The following is an 11,196-nucleotide window of genomic DNA, read 5'->3' as shown; positions in this document are numbered from 1 at the left end:
ATCTGACTGGTGTGCACATGATTCACGTCTCACATCCTTTGCATCTCTGCTCAAATGTCATTTCACAGTGAAATTTTTCACTATCAGACTTAAAATAGACCTTCTGTGTCCTCAATCACTTCCTTTCTTCTATGATTTATTTTTCTCCACAACACTATTATCACCTGACATGCCATTTATTTTACTCATTTATCATATTATGTTATTTTCCTTCCTGCCCCAAGCATATTATACACGGACAAGGAATTTTGATGAGCAAAGCTTACTTTAAGCTTCCTTTCAACTGCAAATACACATATACCTGAAAATATATGTATAATTTATATATTCATCTATATGTCTGTATTATACATGTATAATTTATATATGTATCTATATGTGTTGCATATATAACACACACAGATAGAGACATATATACATTCATAACCTTGTGTTGCTCTATTTTATTACTTTAGGGAATTGGGGCTTAGATTATAAACTAATATTTCTTCCAGTTCGAACTTGAAGGCTTTTCCAAAGTAGAAATTTTTAAATTAATTTTCTTGAGAAATTCAATGTTTTTCTATTTTAAATGAAAAAAACAGATATTTAACAGGAAAGATTAACTGAATGATAACATATAAATAAAGAACATTGTTTCAGTATATATTTCTCAGATCTTGAAGAAAGAGAAAACTGACCAAAATAGAGATGAGAAAAATTACAAATATTAACATATGTAATTATAAGTCTGTATTACAAAGACAGGGTGATAGGAAATAAAACACATAGCAACTTTCATAGTTTTGTTACTTAGAATAAGTGAAAAAAATTACCAAATTTTATAATGCAAGGTAATTTAGTGATAAAGTACTTTTATTAAAGGATATTTGTTGTCAGCATATCAAAATATAAAAAATGCTGAAGAAAAATATAATAAACTTTATAGGACCTAATATTCAATTTTAGTTATTATCAACATCTTACTATAGTATATAATGTTCTGGTATATTTTTGAAATGCAGAAAGGAATTCAGGTTCTTTTCTTTCTTCTAGGAAACAATGGATAAATATCCAATATAAATATCCACAAATACAATAGTTGGTTTTTAACTTGTAGGGTAATAATTCCAAGTGAGGACCAATTGATTGCGTAGTTATCAGTATAACTCTTTTTGGATTAAAATGTTTCAGAGATTTTTAGAAACTTGATAAAAATTTCACAGCAATTAAGCGGAAGAACAGATATTTAAACTCATGTTTTCTGATTCTGTCCTAAAATTATTCTGCAGTTAATTTGACTATTGTTCATGTCATAATTTATGTCATAATTTACTAATGTCAAGTTCATGTCAAGTTTACTAATCTGCTTTTTACCTACCTAAATTATTTTTACATTGTTTTTCTAATGCGGAAATATGGCATTAATATTTTAATTTTTTATAATGTTTTTTCCAAGCCTGCTGGGATTGGGACTGGGACTCTTCGGCCCAGATCCCCCATTTTCCAGTAGCTAGGCAGTCACACCCAGAAACTACCCCACCCCCTTGTAATCCCATCAACGGCCAACATCCAGAGACTATAGAACCAAACTCCCAGAAGCTTATAGCCTAATTCTCCCTCTCGGATATCCTGGCAAGCTAATGAGAGAGTTTTCTGCCCACATGGGGGAGCTTCACAAACTCTCCATGGCGTATTCATATGCCAAAACCAGTAACAATGATGGGTCTCATTCCCCTGACCCTCAAAGAGCCTCCAGTGCGGCACCATTGGGAAGGACGAGTAAAGAGAGACTTCTAAAATCTCAGAGCTAGGACGAATAGAGACGTTACTGAGACTGCTCTAGAAAATCAACAACCAACAGGATGATGATGATGATGATGATGATGATGATGATTTTTTTATTATATAATTATATCTATTCAAGTGGGATTTCATCTCTTCTGTTATATTCATTAACAAAGACAGGGATAGTTTAAAAATAGCATACTCTGGAATTTTGATTTTTTTGCTTTCTTTTATTTTGTTTTGAGGCCACACCTCATTCTGCACTCAGGGACCAATCTTGTTGGTACACTGAGCATGTGCAGTGCTGGTAAAGAAACCCAGACAGACAGCTTTTGAGGCAAGCACCTCAACCTCTATACTGTCTCTCTGGTGCAAAAACCAGTGCGTGTTAGAAGTAACTGCCATCCTAAATCATAATATATAATAATAGTACTAATTCAAAAGCTATAGCACATATTTTCTTTTATCATAGTAGATATTTCTAACATAAGAAAGTTGAAAAATAATTTTATTCTTTGACTAAATCCACTACTTTAAAACATAAAGAACCAGAAATAAATTTATGTCTCTTTATTGAATTGTTTTCTGCTAAGGGTTTGTTGAAATTAATAACACAATTGTCAGCTATGAAATAATAAATTAAATAAAGGTTTTTAAGAGTTAATAGAGTCCAGGTTAAAATGTGAGAAATTTCTGGCAGTGTTCGGTAAGTTTAAGTTTTTTAACTTCAGATAATATTTCAAATTATATATGTGTGTGATGGCAGGCTGTTTCACTTGGGGCACCCCAGACTGGGGTGGATAAGAACCCTCTCCACCCCAAGGGACCAAGCCCTGGCAGCTGACTTCCACTAGCCAACCACCGCCATGCTCCAGGCCGCTTTCCAGACATTATAAGACACTTCCTACCCATTTTTTTCATAATTACCACACCATATTTGATGGAGTTCAGAATGTATTCAATATGCCCAAAACAGTAAAGATAGGTCTCATTCCCCTGACCCTGAAAGAGCCTCCAATCATTGGGAAAGACGAGTAAGAAGAGGCTGCTAAAATCTCAGGCTGGGAGGAATAGAGACGTTACTGGTGTCCGTTTGAGTAAGTCGACGAACAACAGGATGACAATGATACATAAACAGTGATGTTTTGGGTGCATATGTATTTACTTATATGCATAAACATCTATATAAACTATAAATATAGTTATATATCAAATATGTAAAATCTAAAATATGCAAAACAAACAAATTTCTTTTAATGCATTCTGAACTGCATTCAGACTACCAGTAGATTGCATACAAAATGATAGAATTAAAACATATCTGATATATTTGTATAATTCGGGAGAAACATTGAAAATGAATTGCCTGATTCAAATTTAGAACTCAATAATTGGAGCAAATAATGTATGAGGAACTAGGAATCCTACTGTTGTAGTTTGAGTTGAATCCCACAAATTCATCTGTTAAAGACTTAGTCCACACTACCTTAAATTGCGATTAGAGAGGTGGGCTCTTTGAGGTTAAAATATGATCTTTAATGTTGGCCCTCTCAAGTCTGACTAGCATCCATATCAAAAGAGACTACTTCAACCTACAGAGGCATTAGGATATGCCTGCACAAGTATGCACTCAGAAAGACAGAAACATTTCAAGCCAATGAGAAACCTCAGAAAAAATCTAAATCATCATCATCATCATCCCATTGATTGTCAAATTTCTCGAGCGGTCTCAGTAATGTCTCCATTCGTCCTAGCCCTGAGATTTTAGTTGCCTCTGTTTACACGTCCTCCCCAACAATGCAGCATTGGAGGTCTTTCAGGGTCAGGGAATGAGATCCATCATTGTTACTGGTTTTGGCATATAAATATGCTATGGGGAGTTTGTGAGGCTCTCCCACATGGGCAGAAAACTCTCGGTAGCTTGCCAGATTCTCTCAGAGGGAGAACTAGGCTATCAGATGTTGCACGGCTGCTTCATGGCTGCGGGGTTCTGGGAGCTTGGTGTTATAGTCTCTGGATGTTGGCCATTGGTGGGATTACATGGCTCCGGGGGCAGTCCCTGGGTGTGACAGCCTAGCTACTGGAGAATGGGGAATCTGGGCAGAAGAGGTCCAGTTCAGATTCGAGCAGGCTTGGAGGTCTCAGCCCTGGGTCTCACACACCTGGGGTCTTCTGCTGGTACCTTCATGTGTGAGGCTCATCCGAACATGTGGAGAGGGGCTTTAAGCATGGCTGTGGCTAGGCTCTGGAGGTCTTCAGCTGCAGGAGCTCTGCTCGGGGCAGGGAAGGAAGCTGAGGCAGAGAGTCTCTTGCCCCCGTGCCTGACAAACCAGATATGCACTCTATTTTTTGTTTGTTTGTTTGTTTTAGTTTGGGTGCCACATCCTTGGTGCTTAGGACTTACTCCTGGCTCTACTCTCAAAAATATCTAGTTTTTAATGAAAGTCAATAACTTTGTTGAAATGACAAATGCTGCTCAGGTTTTCATCTAACTTCACACTCTGCTTTATGGATACTCTTTTGCCAAAGAAATTTCATATTTTAAGAGTATGCCATTATTTAAGTATAAATTTTTCAGGATACCAATTATTTTTTATCATAAGACTATCAAATAATTATAGGTAAGAAGAGCCTTCCTCTCTCATCCTTCTCTCGCCCAGGTACCTAGAGCCCTATTCCCTATTTCTGAGTTTACAAGATTTAGGTACGTGCCCTTTATGGAGTAAATAATGGTCTTTATCAGAGAGTTAGAAGCGTAAGGAATGGTATGAAACATTGCACATAAAGCGAATGAGAGCACAAGAAGTTTAAAGACTCTAACAAAGAGAAAGCTCCATTGGGTCTCCCTGGCAGATACTCCTTGCTCATAGGAACGGGAGATCCACCGGAGAGTTGAAGCTGGAAGCAATGTCCCTTACCCAGAATCAGTCTCTGGGCTTTTCATGGACCCAAGCCTTCTTCTTATCTTTCCTTTCTTTTCTTTGGTGCCATCTTCCTTTTTCTCTTCCCAGATCTTTGGTGTTATATTTCCTTTTAGATTATTTCTCCCAGAACTGTCTTTTCATTCTACTTCTTCTTAAACACTGTTTTCCTTTTTATTTCCCCGGAAAGAAACTACTCTTCTTGTGTATGTTTCAGTAGGTTTTATTGAGCCCACTGAATCTTGGGTTTCAGTTATTAGCAACCAAATAGCCCAAGGGCAGAGAGGGAGAGAAAATCAAACTCTCCAAGGAAGTGGAAGGAATTACTTTGATTCTATTCTTCTATTCTTCTAACAGGCCTGGGCTACATTTCCATATCAAAACAATCTTACATTGGTAATTTTTGCTGGTTTTTGCCAGTATGGTGTAATTTTATACTTGATCTTAGCCAAAAGGCCGAGAAGTGATATACTGTGTAATTTTAGGAAAGCAAGGAACTCATGAATTGACTTCCAAAATCTCATGAATTATAACCTTGCTAACTGAAAGCTAAATGTTTTAATTTAAAATCTTGTCCTTGCATAAGACACACTTTTGTTATTTATATTTCCCCATAATTTTTATAAATACTCTTTACTATTATCACTACTTATCATTTTATGTAATTCTAGCAAGTTAGTGCGCTCTCTCTCTTCTTTCTCTCTCTCTCTCTCTCTCTCTCTCTCTCTCTCTCTCTCTCTTTCTCTGGGGGGGGTGTGTTTCAGTGTCAACACTTCTATAGTAAATTTTTAAAAAATCTCTCTTCTGTATCTGGAATGCAAAAATCTAGTAAAGGAACAACAAATGGTCAAGTAACCAGAGCTGGACATTTTGTCTACGGAAGGAACTTCCCTGGTCAGAGCCTGAGGGGAATCCTTGGGAGGCTGGTGGAGGGGAGCAGGTTCTCTTGGGATGAGTTTGTGATGGAATGATATGTGCATGAAAAATAGAATGAAGTAGTATCTCAGAAATGAAGAAAGAGAAGACAGACATGAGAAACAAAATAAAATCTTGTCCTTGGTGTCCAGCTCACTGAATTCATGCAAAACATACTTTGCACAGAGGAAGTCCAGGTTAGATCATAGCATGGGCCCGAAGAAACACTGCTAGGAGCAACCCCTGAGCAGAGAGAGCACAGCAGGATGTGGCCCCCCAAAAAAATAAAACAAAAATAAATTAATTAATTAAACGTTGCTATTTATAATATACTCTTTACAAGAAGGATTAGTTTACTGAGTGCCAATAGATGCGCCCAGAAAAAAATTTGTTTGCTCTTGAAAAAATAAATGAAGATTAATTTTGATTGGAAAATGGGTGAAGTGAGAATAAAACATGACTTCAGCTACTTCATTTCTAACATCGACCAAATCACTGGCTATGTCTTTCTCTGAATATTATTCTACAAAGGACACTGTCACAAACCATGACACTTTACATATGAGTGCATGCACGGGCACACACACACACACACACACACACACACACGCCTCGTCCACATGTCCAAGTCTCCTGAGTGGCACAAAATAAATCCCCTTAGAAGAAAAATTGTCATTTACACAGGAGATCTTGAGTTAATTCGGTTTTATTGAAAATCTACTCATTATCCTGTCATGTGTGTGTGAATGTGCATGAGTGAGTGTGTGTATGTGAGTGTGTGTGTGAGTGTGTATATGTGTGTGAGTGTGTATGTGTGTGTGTGGGGGTGGAGGAGGTTGGGATGGGGGCAGGGGTGTGTTTATGTTGTACCTGGTTGTGCTCAGGACATATTTCTGGCTCTGCACTTATAGAACAGAGATTAATCCTATCAGGCTCTGGAAAATATACAAGGTATCAGGAATTGAACCATGCCAGCCTGATGCAAGGCAAGTAAGTGACTTACCAGTTGTACTATCTCTCTGTCCCCAGGTTTAGCTATCTTTTAAAGGAAACATATAACTTTTAATAAAAAGAGGTACATTTATATTCTGGCTTCTTCTACTCTTGAGGAAAATTAGGACTAGTTAATAGAAATTCTAACATAAATATCGCCAAACCACTGCCTGCCATTTACACTCTAGTTTCAGAGCTTTCCAAAAGATGTTAAGTGTTGTAGTTCAGATACCAAGATTTTCTGATCTAGACCATTTATCTACTCATGTGACAAATACTTCCAGACAACCTGCTGTACAGCAGGCGCCATTCCTGGCAGGACCACAATGATGAGCTCAGCCACAATACAGAGTTGGAGGAGATGGTCACAATAAATTATTTTAATAACTCTAGTACTATTCACAGATAAGGTCCAATTATGTATACATTTATATATTATTGTTATATAGTAAATACATAATAGTCAATTTTTTTAGTGAATTCAGAACTAGAAATATCACCATAATCACTTTGGATCTTATTTATTTATTGCTATTATTGTGGAAGCCACTATAATTTCTACTTATGGTGGCTAAGAATCACATGAGTGGTACTAGAGGCTCTTGTGCCAGAGAGTGAATTTAGGACTTACCCTATAATAAGGATATACTCTCACTTGAACCATATCCATAGTCTACCACAATCATTTTTAAAATAGCAGCAGACCCTGGTGATAGCTTCATGACTTCAAATACTGTCTTGTAAGCATTAACAAGTTCAATCCTTATGGCCACCACATGTCCAGCACATAACCCTGGAAGTTCTATTGTCTGAATCTGGCAATTTTGCTCTTTGTAATTCACACCTTAAAGGTTATCTCTGTCTGCAGTGTAACCAAGCGTGCATGAGTACCACAGCTTAAGGGTGGGAACCTCTGGTTACTACCACTAAAAGATATTTAAGCTCCATGCCCAGGAACTACAACTCCTGGCAAGCACCTGTATGAACATTGCAGCCACTTACAGGGAACATTGTGACTAGAATGTGTGTGAGTGCCAGCCCTAGAGAGCCATTCCTAGGACCCTGGATATAGTTCAATGGACTTAACATATTTAAGACTAGAATTTGATCAATGGCATTATATGGTTTCCCAGAGCATCACCAGAAGTAAGCCCCAGGAACCTTGTCAAGAATAGATTCTGGGAGTCACCACCCATGAATGGTCTCTCTGGCTCCTGATCGAGTTGCTTAATGGCCATGATCCCAGAGACTGAGAAACAAATCTTGGAACCCAGCGGCTTTTGGCAGAAATGCATCCAGACTCAGCATTAGGGTTTCGGCCCCAGGCCACCACAGGAAAAGGTGCAGATCCACCACCTTTTTCCCCCTGGTGGCTCAGGGGCGACCATCTTCCAGAATCCAATGAACAGACAGGTTTGGGCCTGCAGTGATACACTCGGGGCCCCACGGGATGGGGGTGGGGCCGGCCCTTTCCTCCCCTGCCCCAAGGAGACCCCAAGTCGCTGCCCACGAATGCCCTCTCTGGCTCCTGATCGAATTGCTAAATAGCCATGATCCCAGTGGCTCAAAAACAAATCTCAGAACCAAGCGGCTTTGGGCAGAAATTCCTCCAGATTTAATTATTAAAATTTCAGAATTCCAAAATCATATGCTATTCATAATCAGCAATAGAAAGCATAGTGTCCAGTGTTGCCTTTTCGGTAGACCTAAGTTTTGGGGGAAAATCTCAAATAACAATGGAGGGTCCGGTGTCGAAATATTAAATGCAATCAAAGTAGAGAGAGAGTAATGTGGAAATCATCTGCCACAGAGGTAAGGGGAGGGTGTGGGAGGGGAGTATACTGGGGGTTTTGATGGTAGAAAATGTGCACTGGTGAGGGGATGGCAGTAAGCACCATAACATAGAATGTGAGCAAACAAGACTATATGTGAATGCTGGTCATCATAGCAATAATAGCAAAGATAACAAGAATGAAAAGAAGAAATTTTTTGTTGGTGATTTTTTTTGTTTTGTTTTGTTTTGTTTTTAGATTTTGGGTCATACCCAGTGATGCTTGGGGTTTATTTTTTCTCATTCTCAGGGATAGCTTCTGGTGGTGGGCTCAAGGAACCATATGCAATGCCAGGGATCAAACCGGGTCAGCCACATGCAAGGCAAACACCCACTGTACTATTGCTCTGCCCATGAGGATTTTTTTTTCCTCTTTTGGGTCACACCCGGCGATGCACAGGGGTTACTCCTGGCTTTGCACTCAGGAATTACCCCTGGCGGTGCTCAGGGGACCATCTGGGATGCTGGGAATCGAACCTGGGTCGGCTGCGTGCAAGGCAAATGCCCTACTCGCTATGCTCCAGCCCCCCATGAGGATTTTTAAAAATAAATTATCACTCCCCAAAGAAGCCCCATGTGTGTAAGCAGGCACTGCCACTTTTTCTCAATCTACCTACTAATCTGTTTTCTATTTCCATAGATATGCTGACTTTGGGCATTTCATATATATTGGATTCTACAATATGTAGATTTTACTTTATTTTAGTCAGCATATTGTTTTAAGTCTTGTAAACTATATTGATCTTACAGCATGCACTTCTCAACATTGAATTCCTTCTAATTGTGGGTATCTTTCATTGAGAATGTGTTCAAGGTCTCAGAACATCACTCCTATATATTGTTGAATAACATTCCACCATCTGGATAGATCAGAGTGTGTTTTGCCATTGAGCAATTAATATATATTTAGACTGTGATCATTTGGGGATCACTATCATGATGGAAAGATTTATGTAGATATTTTTACAAGGGGGAAAATGGTACTATTGCTGCTTACTTGGGCATCAGGAAATAGAGATGATTCTCAGGCCAAATGCATTAATACAACCAGAGAACATGATCAAAAAAGAAGTTTCTTGAAAAAATGTTTTACTATGAATTTCCCTGTGTCTGATCTACAAAGCTATATATAAGAACTAAAAGATCTCTTCCTATGTCCTTTAATTCAAGGTAATTTCTTATTAACTAAATATATATATTTTAGTGGGCCAGAGAAATTGTACAGTGCTTGCTTGCATGTGGTAGACCTGGGTTCAATTCCTGGCACCCCATATAGTCCCCTGAGCCCACCAAGATTCATCCTCAAGTGCAGAGCCAGGTTAAGCCCTGAGTACCTCCAAACATGACCTCAAAACTAAACAAATATAATAAATATATGATTTAAGGATTGAACAGTATATACCGTTGTTTTGCAAGAAAACTAAAAATATTAGACAAAATAACACTTTGCAACAGATAGTTGCCCTGATTTGTATTTACTTTGTGAGAAAAATGCATGTACTTATGTCACACTAAGGGGTGGGGGGGTTGGGGTTCTGGCTACTTTAAAAAGGCAGAACAGAAGGTTCTGGGTTCAAGGTCAGCTCAATATGCCATTTAAAATCAAGCCTATGGATTTCCTGGGTCTCAAATAATCCTAAACCTGGAGTCCTATTTTGGCTGGGTCAGCAGCTGAGGTTGTCTTTTGGCCTGATGATTAGTGATGGGGTCAGCATAACTGCCTGGGTGAAAACATAAATCCAGCCATGAATAATTAATTCAATTATTCATAATGCATGGTAAAAGGGTTGGTGCTCCAGAAATTGTGGGAGTTTCCCAGCAACTCTCCCTAGGCAATGCTGATGTCAGTAAGGAAGGGACGAAGTGCCAGGGTTTATGCAAATAACAACAAAATCCTTCATAAAAAGCACCCATCATCTTGCATTGACACACAAGTAAAGCAATCATGGTATTTTTAGAAGGTTCTATCCAGAGTCTTCTAGTCCTAAAGAAGAAATTCAAAAGTAAGAAACATGTATCCTGCTGAAGTTAAAGTACTTTTGAAAGGTGAGATATCAAAGTTTAGTTGCAAGAATTGTACTCACAGTAATTAAGGGTTGGAAACATTTAAAAGACTTCCATTTTCCATTCAAAGAAAGAAAAGAAGAACAGTGTGTATATCTATCAATCTTCCTATGCTGCCATCATAATTAATATTAACCTAGTTTTGGTCAAAGCACCAACTTGAGCACTACTAAATTATGATTATGTTTTACTTTTGTCTCTCAACAGATAAATAATCAGATAGATGATTTTATTTAGAGGAGAGATGATAGGTGATAAATTGATGATAGATAATAGATGATAGATAGATTAGATAGATAATGTTTCCGTGCTTAATGAGTTTTCCTCTTGATGAGAGAAGAGTCAAAAGACACAATCAAGATGGCAATATGTAAAATAGGATTTTAATTCTCATAGTGAATATGGTGGGGGAAGCATAAAAGAGTAGAGAAGTACCTCCCTGGACAGCGTGGTACTGAATTCTAGGTCCTTCAAGGTCAGCTCTCTTAGGTTCCATATCACTGTCATCCCATTGTTCGTCGATTTACTCAAGCGGGTACCAGTAATGTCTCCATTACACTCAGCCCTGAGATTTTAGCAGCCTCTCCTTACTCGTCTTTCCCAATGACTGGAGGCTCTTTCAGGGTCAGAGGAATGAGACCTATAGTTACTGTTAGGTTCCATATATTTTCAGTTTATGGGACTTGCCTCATCAGCACTTACATC

The sequence above is a fragment of the Sorex araneus genome, chromosome 2 (assembly GCF_027595985.1).
Source record: "Sorex araneus isolate mSorAra2 chromosome 2, mSorAra2.pri, whole genome shotgun sequence".
NCBI classification, from domain to species: domain Eukaryota; kingdom Metazoa; phylum Chordata; class Mammalia; order Eulipotyphla; family Soricidae; genus Sorex; species Sorex araneus.
The sequence above is the reverse complement of the archived record's forward strand: the minus strand, read 5'-3'. Positions refer to the sequence as shown.